The sequence below is a fragment of the Aptenodytes patagonicus genome, chromosome Z, assembly GCF_965638725.1.
Source record: "Aptenodytes patagonicus chromosome Z, bAptPat1.pri.cur, whole genome shotgun sequence".
Lineage (NCBI taxonomy): Eukaryota > Metazoa > Chordata > Aves > Sphenisciformes > Spheniscidae > Aptenodytes > Aptenodytes patagonicus.
This window is the reverse complement of record NC_134982.1, coordinates 39,659,827-39,673,256: the sequence shown is the minus strand read 5'-3', so window position 1 is coordinate 39,673,256 and position 13,430 is coordinate 39,659,827. Positions and strand designations below refer to the sequence as shown.

General features: G+C 40.6%; 1 protein-coding gene across 3 annotated transcripts in view; it reads left to right on the top strand.

Annotated features, from left to right (window-relative positions):
• The window catches only part of PIP5K1B (phosphatidylinositol-4-phosphate 5-kinase type 1 beta), a 119,842-nt gene that overhangs the window by 38,063 nt on the left and 68,349 nt on the right, over nucleotides 1–13,430 (top strand). The window contains exon 1 of one of the 3 annotated variants that reach the window (XM_076362763.1): nucleotides 314–347. The exons of the other annotated variants lie outside the window; for them this stretch is intronic. The gene's annotated coding sequence lies outside the window, so the exon portion shown is untranslated. Of the gene's footprint in view, nucleotides 1–313; nucleotides 348–13,430 lie in introns of those variants that run through there. 3 annotated transcript variants of the gene reach the window in all.

Genomic DNA, 13,430 nt, shown 5'->3' with positions numbered 1-13,430 from the left:
CATGCCATTTCCCATTTAATTCCATATTTTTAGGTAACTTTCACAAGGAGAACTTGCTCTGTTGAAATCTTGTTTACAGTTAAGACCCGCCTGTCTTTTATTGCCCATGTCACTTTTATTCGCTCTTTTATACAGGTATTGCATTTACAGTTCTCCAGTCATACGTTGTTGCACTTGGTTTGTTTGGCTGGAAAATACTTGCAGTTCTGACCTGTGACTTTCTGTGCCACTTTCTCCAGAAACCTGGGCTGGGGAAGAGCTTGTTTCCTCAGCTGGTGCTTTTTCAGCTACTTGGGCAGTTCCTGTTCCCATCTACCACTGCCCTTGATTGCAGTGGAGGCACTTAGGTGAGATACTCATGCAGTTCTGAGGTCAGACCGTGCTTGCTAACCCATTCTCATTGCTCAGAGGCTTCACTTCCACTTTTTTTAAAAAAAAAAACCAAACCATAATAAAGGTGAAGAAGCTTGTGATGTTCAGCTTAGAAAAGCAAAGGACAGTACCTTGGATTGAATTGTGGCAGTTCTGGTTTTTACTCTGCTCTGGTTTGAGGTCTAATGTAGGGCAGCCCTATAACTGCTGTTAAAGATGGGACTCCATAAATTTATGAAGGACTGTGTGGCATGGGACCTGTGGTACTGGTGTGTATCTTTGACCTGGAATATTCTTACCAGTGATGTGCTCCCCTGAAGAGGTCTGGTAGCCAAAGAAGTTGTGTCATGAGGTGTGGGCATGCAGGGTTTCAATGGAGCAATAGTATAGCTGGAAGCAGAATGAGTAACTAGCACGTAGTTCAGAAACACAGACATTAGAAAAGTTTTGTAATGTCAAGTTTTATGTGGGTAATTCAAGGGATTTCTAGTGATAATTCTGGGAGATAATCATCCTGAAATGTGATGACAGTTTCAGTCTCAACTCCACCCCAGGTAAAAGGTCACCCTTGCAAAGCAGAGAGATTAGTGAAGGCAGAGTTAACGTCATCCTGCCATCGTCTCCTGTTGTGGGACCCACTGGTTCCACATGAAGACTTGGTAACAGTAACTCTGTCATTAGCTGTGTGGTTTGGTCTTAAGTTTAAAATATTCCTTGGGCTCTTTATCTTCTCACAGAGCAAAATGCCGGTGTGCCTCTTTTTCCTCTCCCAGCAATTGCAAAGGGGCTTGCTGATTCAGGCTCTGCAGTCGCTTTGTGGCAAAACATACATGATACTCAAATGCATGCTGGAATGTCCGTAATGCCCAAAATAAAATGAAATCTCTGGGGATAAGGGATGCACTAATACTGCCCTGCTGAAAGGTTACATTTTCCTTGCATGGGGTGGGGGGTGAGGGGGAGCAATCCTCAATCTGATCTAAAAAGCAAAATAGCTTTTTGTTTTAAACAATTTTTCATTTTGCCTAATTGTACCTTCTGTCCATTCATCTTCCATAATAGCATGCAAAAATTATGTCTGTGGAGCTTTAGTCATATATATATATATATATATAAAAATTACATACAAACAGGAAAAGTGATGCATTGAAAACATCTGCTTTGTGATGTAAAATCCAGTGACCTGTAAGAGAAAATTAAATAAATGTCTTGGCTTCAGAGGCATTTTCCTTGTGCTAGATCCAGTGAGAAATAAGCCTAACTAATCAATATATATTAAGCACTGTTTTAGTTGCTTGATCTGGAAATGTAAATATACCTTATTAAGAATTTTGAATTGTCTCGTAAGAGAAACCTGGGGGAAAATTAGAAAAAATAATTGCAAATACTTGAATATTTTTTTAATCAATCTGTTTTATGCAAGTGTAAAAAATTAGTATTTTTGTCTTGGAGATAAAGGTTTTTTTATCTAGTGTAAATGAAACTGCTTACCTTAGCCAATACAATCTGTCCCATTGATATAGAGATGAATGATGGCTTACTAAACCCCATTTCCATCAGAAAACAATTTATTTCTAACGGCTGTTTGAAGAAAAACAATATTCTGCTGGGGCATGTAGAAAACCTTCACATTCTTTTCCTTGTGGTTCACTCCCCCTTACTTCTGAAGACTCCAGAGCAGATGATGTAGATACTGCTTTGAGTAGCAGCTGGACTGGACGGGACTGACTAATGTGGAAAGGACATACAGCTGCAGTTGCACCTAGTGACGTGGGAATCAGTTGCAGATGCAGAATAAGTGGGAACGAAAGACTCCTTAATCCACTCCCTCTTCTGTTCCATCTTCGTTCTGTAATTCTGCCTTTTGCACGCTGTTCATACTGTCAGGGTGTGCACTGCTGAGGGTGATATTCTCATCTAGTGTACCTCATCTCTGAGGGCTAGTTAGCTGTGATAAATTAGTTTGTAGCTCTGTGCTAAGAAAAAGTAGCTGAATCATTCACTGGTGAAAATGGGCAGTCCTCAAAATGTGCTTGTCCTTTCTCTGTGTGTATGCATCAGTGTATTTTGGCCTGCTGTAACTCTTTAGAATAGTTTGGCCTTGGAGCGTTCCCAAAGGGATTACTTGCCTGTTCGTCCTGGGGGAAAAAGGAATCTTGTTTATAGTGGAAAAGTTTATTTCTGATTCTTGACATCTTTGCTGTGCAGTAGCAGTATGTTCCAAAGGTGTTTGAATCTATGTAGATTAGTTATAAGAGCTATCCATATATAACAAACATCTGTAGTAATGACTGTTTTTCATTGTTTTTAACTTCACCTCCATCGGGTAAAAACAAACTTTCTCCAAGAGAGCATCTCTGACTTCATCCAGGATGAAGCTTTCCAGAATAATAAGTAATCTGTAGGCATATCAGTTGCATTTCTGGGACTTTAGATTCTTCCAATATTTTCTTTACAATTTTGTTCAGCTCAGCTAAAACAGAGGTAGGTAACATCTTTACCTGAATTACTTAAATCTGCATTTCTTAAATTTCCTACAATAGTCAAGTTTTGGCCCACTTCCCTGGCAGAAGAAAAACTGACTTGCCAGCTGCATGAATGTAAACACCTTGCTGCTCCAAGGAAATGTCTTACATTACTAAAACTTTGTGTGAGGCCTTGCACGAGCATTGCTACAACATCCTTTCAGGCTCTGAAATGCATAACTAGACCAAGATAGTGGCACAGTTTCTATTATGAGTCATGCTTCTTCATTCAGGTCAAATTTTTTTTTTTTAAGCTTTTAGTTTTTCTGCCACTGCAATCTGACATAAATGCTCTTCTGGCTTTTAATTGTCTATAGTCAAAGTCCTTGAGAGGTGATGGAACACAACTGTATGGGTTTTTTTGTTTTTGTTTTCTTTTGAAAACCGCAACCTTCCCTTGCATATCCTCTCTTTATGCGGTGGTGGTGTTATTTAAGGTGGGTCTATTGGGCTGTTCAGTTGCAGTCATTTGCTACAAGCGTTATAATCTCTGAAACTCCTCCTGGGTTTTCTCTGTATCTGTAAATTTCAAGGAGTTGCTAAGTTTACAGTGTGAATATCCTTAAAAAATTTCAATCACTCTAATCAAAGAACTTAGTTAATGGAAGAGAAACTTCACAGATATATGTTGAATGCAGCTTTTAGGGTAGAGGATTCAAATAACTTTGAGATCAAAGAAATCTTAAATTATGCAAACTGTGGCCAGCTCTTTGAGGGTGGGGTTTTTTTGCTTGGTTGGTTTGGTTTTGAGTTGGTTTGGGTTTGGGTTTTTTGGGTTTTTTTTTTTCAGAAAGAAACGTGGCAGGGGCAGGTGGGGTGGAGAGAAGCTGTAGTTATTTGCTCGTTTCATGAGTGAAGATCCTAAGCAAAGTAGCAAGGGAGCCTGGCAACAAAATGCAGTCACCAGACTGTAGCTTCTCTTGGATATCCATCACAGTCTTGTCACTGAAATCTGGAGTATGCAATAGCCACTGTTTTTCATTTCCTCCTGATATTTTCCAGACTTTGTTGTGAGAAGCTGCTGACACACATGCAGCTTTTGTATTGCGATGTCATCAATCACACGGTAGTCCCTAAATCTGCTTCCTGACAAAACAGATTTCAGTAGCATCCTGATGCTTGATGCTAGGATGATGGCAAGAATGGGGCACAGACAGGTCTCTCAAAGCACATTAAGCATGTAGAAGAAAATCACACCAGAAAACAAAGCAGAGAGAGAGAGAGTGCACTTGTGGAAACCTCCTATTAGATTACCAGAATCTCTACTTGTAATCTAAAGGCTGCCACACACGTATACAATTAGACTTTGTTTCTTGTTATTACATATCTTGCGGCTCTTCCGCTTAGTGTATTACAAGCACTTTATGTAACCTGTTCAAAACTGCGTATCATAAGTGTGAGTCACTTTGCCCAGGAGCAAAGGGAATTTGCCTGAATAGGAAACCAGCTACCTATTGTTAGAGCTTGCAAACATGTATGAGCAGCATTGCTGCATCACTTTTGGCATTGGCTTATACCCTGTGTCTAATGTCTGCATGTAGGGTACTTATTCTTGCAGACGTTGAAACTTGGCTACTGGAGTTCTTGCTGCACTGGGCCCTATGTTTTCAATAGCAGACTTTTGAGCACTTTGTACATCTGCAAAGATACTCAAATGACTATCTTTAGTGGCTTTGCCTGGAGTAATGGCTGCTACCAAACTTACAGGTCTCAAATTCTTTTTCTCAGAGAGATAGACAGAAGAACCAAAGTGCTTGGATTCATGGCTACTGCTGAAACTTCAGCATAAATGTTTTCAAATGGAGGAAAAATTAATTGAAAGCCATGGAGTCACCTGAATCCAGTTTTGGAAAATGAAGGGAGATCACATTCAGCTTGGGTCAGAAAATCATTCTGTTAGCAGTTGAGCTGGAAGAATCTAATGTGCGGATGTCTTAACTGTTTCCTGGGAGAGCATCCCGACAAAGTTGTTAAAATTATTCAAAGAACTACAAGAAAACTACTTTCACCAACTTCAAACAGTAATTATATAAAGAGGAAAAAAGAAAGATACAGTATTATCAGTTGCACTTGTTTAATGATCTAGCATTTATGCTAGCATTCAGCATAGTACACCCAAAAAAGATAAGGTCTACTGTTTATATTTTAATAGCACAGCTATTGATATGTATAATTTAGAAAACACAGCCAACACTATATAAAGCAGCATGTGGTGCTGCATTAGTTTGTACTGCTGTAGGGTGCAAAGAAAAAGAATGACAAAAGAACATAGCATAGACCAGTATAATTTCAGCTTTCTGAAAGAAGAGATACACCCTGGATATTTCTATTCTTTGCTGCAGACCTTTATTTTTCTAGGTCTATGGGACCATTTCTAATTACATCTGCATTGTACAAATAAATACCTGTCTGTCTTTCTGGTTATTTTGAGTTACAGATTGCGTTATTATAAGAAAAACATCGGGTAGAGTTTTCCTCTCAAGGTTACAGCTGCTTCTTGCAAAGCAGACTAGTGGCACTAAGGTAATTTTGTTCTGTAGGAAGAAAGAACAACTTAGTAATAGCCATTCACTGCCCCCCCCTAGACCCCACCCCCCGCAGCAGCAAGGTCCAGAGGTGAGGGTGATGGGCAGAAGTCCAGCTTCATAAAGTGTGACCTGCAGCAGCTGGGCAAACATTTGATAGAGAGAAAAACAGTGTGAACTGAAAGAAGAGTGAAGCTGTAAAGCTTCAGCAGAAGCAACTGCAAGAAGCATTGTTTCACTGGGACTGTAAGCAGAGCAGGCACTCAAAGGCAAAGAGGGCTCTAGTACAGAAGCAACAGACTAGGCAATTACCACACATACACCTTGAATCTAATTGCAACTGCCTAATGTTCAAAGAGGGCTCTTTTTAAATGTTGCTTGAAGAAGACATACTGTTTTTCAACAGGCACTCTCCTCAGGTGGTTTGGCTTAAGGGTTTGCACAATTTATGGAGGCTTAGTATCTTTTCAGGAGTCTGGAAAAGATAAGCTGTGTTTGCATGGGAGTGATAGTGTGCATGGATTCCTGGTACTTTAACTGAAGAACAAATACTTACTTGTAGAAAATTCACATCTGGTCTAACCCATGTGGCTTGAATCATTTTGACCAAGTGAGACCCTGTGGATTTTTTTTTTTTTTTTTTTTACTTCACTGAGAATGCTGCCTGAAGGAAAGCAGCTGTTCTACACCAGTCCAGTTCATTAAGTCCCACCAAGCAGCAGAGTGGGCTGGTGAGGGAGTTAAGAGCAGGCTTCTCCACAGGCAGTAGTAGAAATTAACTAATGGCAGCTACGTTGTGGGAAGCATGGCTGCAAAGCAGTGTTAATCATTGGTGGCTTCTGCTCACATGTCTTTTTCTCCCCATCTCACACAGAACTGTGAAAACTAGGTATCTCTGCCATTTCATTAGGCAGATTTTAAAATCTGTTTGAATGACAGTAGTACAGAGGGTGAAAGAAAACAAACATCATCTTGCCTTCCAGAGTGATAATGAGGTGGAGTTGCTGAGGCAGGGTTCATTTTTTTTCATTGCTTTATAGCACCTGCAATAAGGCAGATGTCTGCTGGAAGAATCACCATCTTTGCCCCAGAAAGTTCATAGGCCAAACTTCAGCTGCGATAAAATGAGTTATAAAAAGGGAGAACAGATAAACAAGGACAAAGTTTACATCCACACAGTCCTAAAGGACATCCCCAGGATGTCTACTTTTAAAGAAGGCAAGAATGTTAGTTACATTTTTCATGAGCTGCTTGTGGGGAATGCATAAAGACTTGGCAAAGAACAATTGAGAGTTAAAAGAAGAATGGGAAAATAACTTTGTGAACGAGAGTAGAGGGGAACTTCTATTAAATTAAATGAAGCCTGCGTCCCACTCGGTTCCTCTCTGCTCATGGTTTGTTAAATAGTTTGTTTTCTGCCTTTAATAGTCCCATACAAATATGGAGAAAATACAAGAAAACTTGTTTAAAAGAATAAACCTATTTACCATATCTGAAGTCTTTGTGCACTGTGTACTCAGAACCAACCCTTTACCGTCACATCAGTGGTTAGTTAGGTTTGCCAGCTGTTTACAACCGCCACACTCTAATGGAAATAATTATTGAGCAACGCATAATACACTTTCTGGAATGATAGTACCTATATTTTTGTCATCCCTAGATTTTTTTTCTTTTTTTTTTAAAGAACAGACTTTTCCAATCCTTTCAGTAGCCTTGTCCCTAACTTGCACAGTTGTTAAATAGCTTCAGTTCAGTTGGGTTTTTGTTATCTGAACGTAAACTGCCTTTACATACATCATGTGTGTCTGATTAACACCTTTCTTTGGTGAAAAGAACAAATTTAAATTTTACAGAACTAGCCTGAAAGTGATTCTCTGTAGGAAAAGCAATGTTGAAATCCTACCTAGTACATTCGTGGGGTCATGCACAAACTTAATACCTGATTTGAAAGTATTTAAGTTCTCATTTATTTTGCTACTTTGAAAAAGGATTTCAACTTGGAGTGATACAGAGTGAGTGGAAGACCCATCTGTAGAGAACAGTAATTAATGAGACAGCACATCTAGTGCTAGAATATTTATCAGTGAAGCAGATATTCCATATGCCTAACTGTGTTCTGTATTATATTCTGTTTTCATCCTTTAACCTGTTGTTACGCTTTATGACTCTGCATATAATTTTTCATCTCTACAGGCCTTTAAGCAACACTGTATGACAAAAATAGAGAAAATATGTAGTTACTTTTGACAAAAAGGGGCAAAGGTATGTTTCATCAGAATGAAGACAATTTAAGCTTTTATATGCAGGGATAAAACTGTGGAGAGGCAGTAGACAGGAGGAAGAATTAAGTTTCATTTTGTATATGGTCATATTTTGGACAGCAAGGCAGACTGACTAAAATAAAAAAAGTGGGAATAGTAAAGGTGGAATTACCTAAGCATTATGAGATACAGTGAGGGAATTTTGTAGCTTGAGGTGAAAATAACAAAGTCATTACAATAAACCCCTCTATTATTTGCCAATCTATTACTTGGATGGAGAGCAATCTAAAGAGGTAGGGTAATCCCATTCGTTGAGCGTGGAGCTGGGTCTAGCAGAGTCTGTCTGGAAGGCTTTTTGTCTCAACAGTTTAGAAATTGTGGGACTTCTCCTGGAGCACTTTATCCCCAGTACATCTCTTCCTGAAATGCAGCTCTTTTCCCTTTGCTGCTCTGTGCCCATTTAAAAGACAACTGGTTGTAGGTGGAAGAGAAACATCCCTACCTGCTTTGAAATACTGGCGCTCTGGGGCAGTAGTACAGGGAATGGGCAATTTCTCAGTTTGCATGACTGCAGGAATTGTAATTTACATTATACTTAATTATATAGTTTCACGCTTTCCTTCTCAGTATCTACATAAGGTACAGTTTAACCTGACTTTGTGTGACAGTCTTGCTTTTCTCTCCTGAACTAACTTGTTGAAAACCTAGAGTGGGGAGAAACTGTACCTGATTCTGGTTGTGGATTGGAGAGAAATCCAGGGCTCTCGCTACCAAGACCAAGGGTGTGCTGGCCATATGGCACAAAGCACTGAGCTAGCATAAATTCAGTGTCCGTTGATATGTGTTCAGGAGGAGACGACACATTAATTTTGAGGAGGTAGGTTTTTTGCTAGTTCAGACTTCACTTGTCCTGCTGCAGCCAATAGAAAGACAAACATAAGCCCTATCCAATTTGTTTTATGCTGTGAGGGTGTGATGGTTTTTTTATTCAGCTGGGTGACTGACATTAGTGCTTATGTGAATTGGGGAACTGATCCTGCTGAAGACTTGTAGTTTTATCAGCTCTTTTGTACCTGGTTGGCTGAACACAGAGAAACTGTTGCTGGCACAGTGGGAAGAGTACCAATGCATTGGTTTTGGGGGCTGGAGAGGAAAGAGCAGGTCTGTCCTTTGCAACAGTAGCATCAGAAGTGAAGATTAGTGTCAGTTAGTAAGACCTTGGCTGGTCTGAGAGAGATGAAGTTGTGTGCCTACACCCATTCAAGTTTATGCTGTTATATGTTACCAAGGAGGACAGATCCTGGCCTGGCACATTAGGATCCACAGTATTGGAGCCAATAAAAAGTAGTTTAGTCTGAAACTGGCAACGTTTGTATGGGTTTCTGTCCTCATTGTCAGTACAAAAACCACCAAAGCACCTTTCCAGTAGACAGTAATACCCTAATCAGCAAAAGGAGGATGGTAAAACTTTTGCTTTGTTGTGCGTCTTTAGGTAGCAAAGACAGTTGTTGTCACAGTGTGCACTATTTGCCACAAATCCAATTAGTTTCATAGTCTAAAATTCATCAGCTGAAGTTGTTTATCCTGCTGATGTTCTCATCCTTTCATTTCTTAGATCTTCAGAAGGTGTTGATAATAGGTTAAATGATCCTAGAGTCACTGTACTCTGTCAGCTGTACAGTTACAGCTGATACATGGGCTCAGGGCCACTTTCTGAACGTCTGAATGAGGCTAATAGGAAGAAAAATTTATTTTGGTCTCTAAAAGAGAGAACTCGTGGCACAGAAGGTTGCTGAATTTTATTGCTTTCTCTGCAGCAGGAGAGTATTCAAGAAGAATTGAAAGAAATAAGGGGCTTAGGTTTGAAACTAGATTTTGCTATCTTCGTGGGCATTAAAAGAGGTGCCTGAGTAAGGAAAAATGCGTGAGAGAGCTCAATTTTTCCATTTGCATTTGTAGATACCAATAAATAAATTTTTGTAGTAATAAAACAGATAAATCAAGAACATCTCTCCTAAGGCTTGAGGAGCAGCTTTTTTATCTCTTCCTTGGATTCCATTCTTAATCAAAAAATAATAACAATAATAAAGAAGTTAGACCAAGACAAGTGTTTGTATTGAGACAAATTCCAAGGTTGGTTTTGTTTTCATGTTAAGGCTTCTGGAAACAAAAACTTGTCATTTGCTAAGGGGATATTGGGTGACCAGCCTTTGTTGGGGTTAACTTATAACAGTGGTTCACAAGCAATTGACTTTGGGCCAGCAGCTGCCTTCAGCATGCTGTAACTGCTGTCAATTTGTTTTAAAACAGTTGTTAAAGTATCCTGAATTATTTCATAACGTTACTTTTCTGTTAAACCCATTGCTGTGATTGCTGCAGAAATGACGGGTGATTACTAATGGCACTCTTGAATAGGAGTGGAAATTAACAAAAAGGTAACCTTGCAGGTAAGGTCTGCACCGTACTAGTAGAAGGCCTTACGTTCTGCCCTCCAGAGACTGTAGGTCTTCTTTTGAACTTACAGAAATCCTACAGAAATTGTTTATGAGCTTGAAAGGTGATCCAGAGTTCTCCTCTTGAAATCACATTGCCAGGTTGCCTGCCTTGAGGTTTTTTTGGGTTTGGGATTTTTTTTTTTGTTTTGGAGTGGCTTATCCTCTCTCATTAACAAAATACAGTACTGTGCTATCTGCTGCTTTTTCAGACATAGTCCCTTGCTGTGGCAGTGAACAAAATGGGCATCCAGCTATGAAGCAGAAACTCTATTTGTATGTGTATTGGTTTGATCAAAGTTACACAATTACAGCTTTTGTTCGGCATTAATCATTCATGAATAGAGGCCTTTCAAGGAGAGAAAAATATGAATCTTCTTATGACCCAAAGCCAAATCTTTTTAATAGTCGAAGTAGCAGTCTAAGAATGGTGGTGGTGTTTGTTCCCACCAAATTGCCTGTTCTGAACTGTTATGCAAGTGCAAGTTCTGCTTGGTGGTGCAGTCTTAATTATTTAGGAGCTACACATCTCTGTCTTCTCTTTTCTAAAAATAAGTAGTCACTCTAGCATATGCTGTTCCGAGAACTATAACAAGAGTAGTTTTGTGTACTTGAACCCTTTCTTATGTAATTCCCACTGCTGAAATGTTTTTGTTCAAGTACTGAAGTAGTTCTGACCATGAAACTTCTGGTGTTCTTTGCTTCCACTGATACAGTCTCTTGCTTATTTGGTGGGTGGGAGGTAAAACCTGAAAACAGGCACCAAAATGGTATCTTCAATCTGGTGAAAATACACCATGCCAAGGGAAGATACTCCCTTCCTGATAGCCTTCTTTCCCTTCCCAATGGTTTTCTTTATTCACTCCTTCCATCTTTTCTTAAGAATTCCTTTCTTGACTAATTTCTTACTTTGACTCAGCCCTGCCATTTTTTTAATCCATCCAGCAGGATTGTCTAGTCAGCATGAGAAAGTTTCAGATATGGTCTCAATTTACATATATACAGTATCTCTCATAATTGGGCACTGTCCTTTTGAACTCTTCTCTCCCCTGCAAGCCCTGTTTGTTGAATTTAAGTCATTTCACTCTATGCATATAGGTTTTTATATAGAGATTTTTGTTTCCTCATCACTTTCATTTCTCTCTGAATTCCCCCCAGTTAATGCACCTCTTGCACTGACTGTTAAGCAGAACTTAATAAATACATTTGTATCCAGAATCTGCATTTAAACTGTTAGCCTGCATTGTGATGCCTTGGCATGCATGTACAATCGCCTGGAATTTGTGACTTTTTTCCAGAAGATAATGCATGCTGTTTCAAACTCCTGAAGCAGTTTGAATGTCCAGTTAGATTGGAAATGTCTTAAGAGGATCGTGATGGATGGCTATAGGCTGTTTTGTAAAGACAGGCAGGGAAGAAGAGGAGGAGGAGTCATGTTCTATGTTAAGGAGAACACTGAATGTACAGAAGTCAACTACAGCGATTGTGGAAGCCGTATCGAATGCCTCTGGGTCAAGGTCAGAGGGGTCATCTCCAAGGAGGATCTTATAGTAGGCATCTGCTACTGACCTCCAAACCAAGACAGTAAGGCCAACAGAGCAATATTTGGGTCACTTAGGGAAGCTTTGGGTCAACAGAACCTGGTTCGTATGGGTGACTTCAACTAACCAGATGTTTGTTGGTAGAACAATACAGCAGCTCACATGTCATCCGTCAAGTTCCTGGAAGGCGTAGAGGACTGCTTCCTCATACAAATGTTAGATGTGCCAACCAGGAATGAGGCACTGCTGCACTTGCTACTCACAAACCAAAAACCTGTTTTGCAATATCTTGGTTAGTGATAGCTCTGGCTGCAGTGATCACAATATTGCAGAGTCTGGGATCCTGCTGAGCATGCGGAAGGTTAGTACTAAGACAAAGGTTTTAGATTTTAGAAGAGAGAACTTCAGCTCGCTCAGAGCTCAACTGGGAGGGATTCCGTGGGAAGCTTCCATGGAGGATAAAGGAGCTAGTGAGTGCTGGGAGTTTTTCAAGAACGCTCTCCTGGAAGCACAAAAACACTTCATCACCTTTAAAGGTAAGGGAAGTAGGCAGAGCAAGAGACCCCCTTGGCTTAACTGCGAGCTTCTGAGTCTGCTCAAAACCAAAAGAGAAGCGTACCAGAGATGGAAAAGCGGATGAACACCCATTGAGAACTACAAGGGCATTGCCAGGGCATGCAGAGATGCAGTTAGAAAAGCAAAAGCTCAGCTCAAATTGAAATTGGACAGAGATGTCAAAAACTGCAAGAAAGGGTTCTTCAGGTATGTAAACAACAAGCAGAAACAGAAGGAAAATATTGGCCCGCTGTTAAACAGGAGAGGTGAATTAGTCACCAGCAATGGTGAAAAGGCAGAGGTTCTCAACACTTCCTTCACCTCTGCCATTACCAGCACTGTTGGACCCCAGGCCTTGGGAGCAAAAATCCAGGTTGATGCAAACACAGACCCACCGTCAGTGAAGGAAGAGTTGGTATGTGAACCATTACAGGAGCTTGACCCCTACAAATCGATGGGCCCTGACAATATCCACCTGACGGTGTTAAGAGAGCTGGCTGAGGTTGTTGCAAGGCCGCTCTCCATAATCTTTGAGAAGTCGTGGAGATTGGGGGACATCCCAGGAGGCTGGAAGAAGGCTAATGTCACCCCCATCTACAAGAAGGGCTTAAAGGAGGATCCAGGAAATTATAGGCCCATCAGTCTTACTTCAGTCCCTGGGAAAGTTATGGAACAAATCCCCCTGGGGCTATCACAAGTCAAATGAAGCACGTGATTGGGAAAAGCCAGTACGGATTCACCAAGGGCAAATTGTGCTTGACAAACCTGATCACCTTCTATAACAAAGTAACCTGCCCAGTTGATGTGGGGTGAGTGGTGGACGTTGTCTACCTGGATTTCTCCAAGACTTGCGGTACAGTTTCCCACAGCCTCCTCCTAGAGAAACTGATGCGTTTCAGTCTAGGCAAGTGGTCTGTGCAGTTTGTGGGGAGCTGGCTGACAGGCCGCGCCCAGAGGGTGGTGGTAAATAGGTCCTTTTCAAACTGGCAACCTGTCACAAGTGGGGCCGATATTGGGCCCAACGCTGTTTGATATCTTCGTAAGATGATGGAATCAAGTGTACCCTGATGAATTTTGCCAATGATACTAAACTGGGGAACTGGACGCTTCGGAAGGGAGGGCAACCCTGCAGGAAGACCGAGATAGGCTGGAAGAGTGG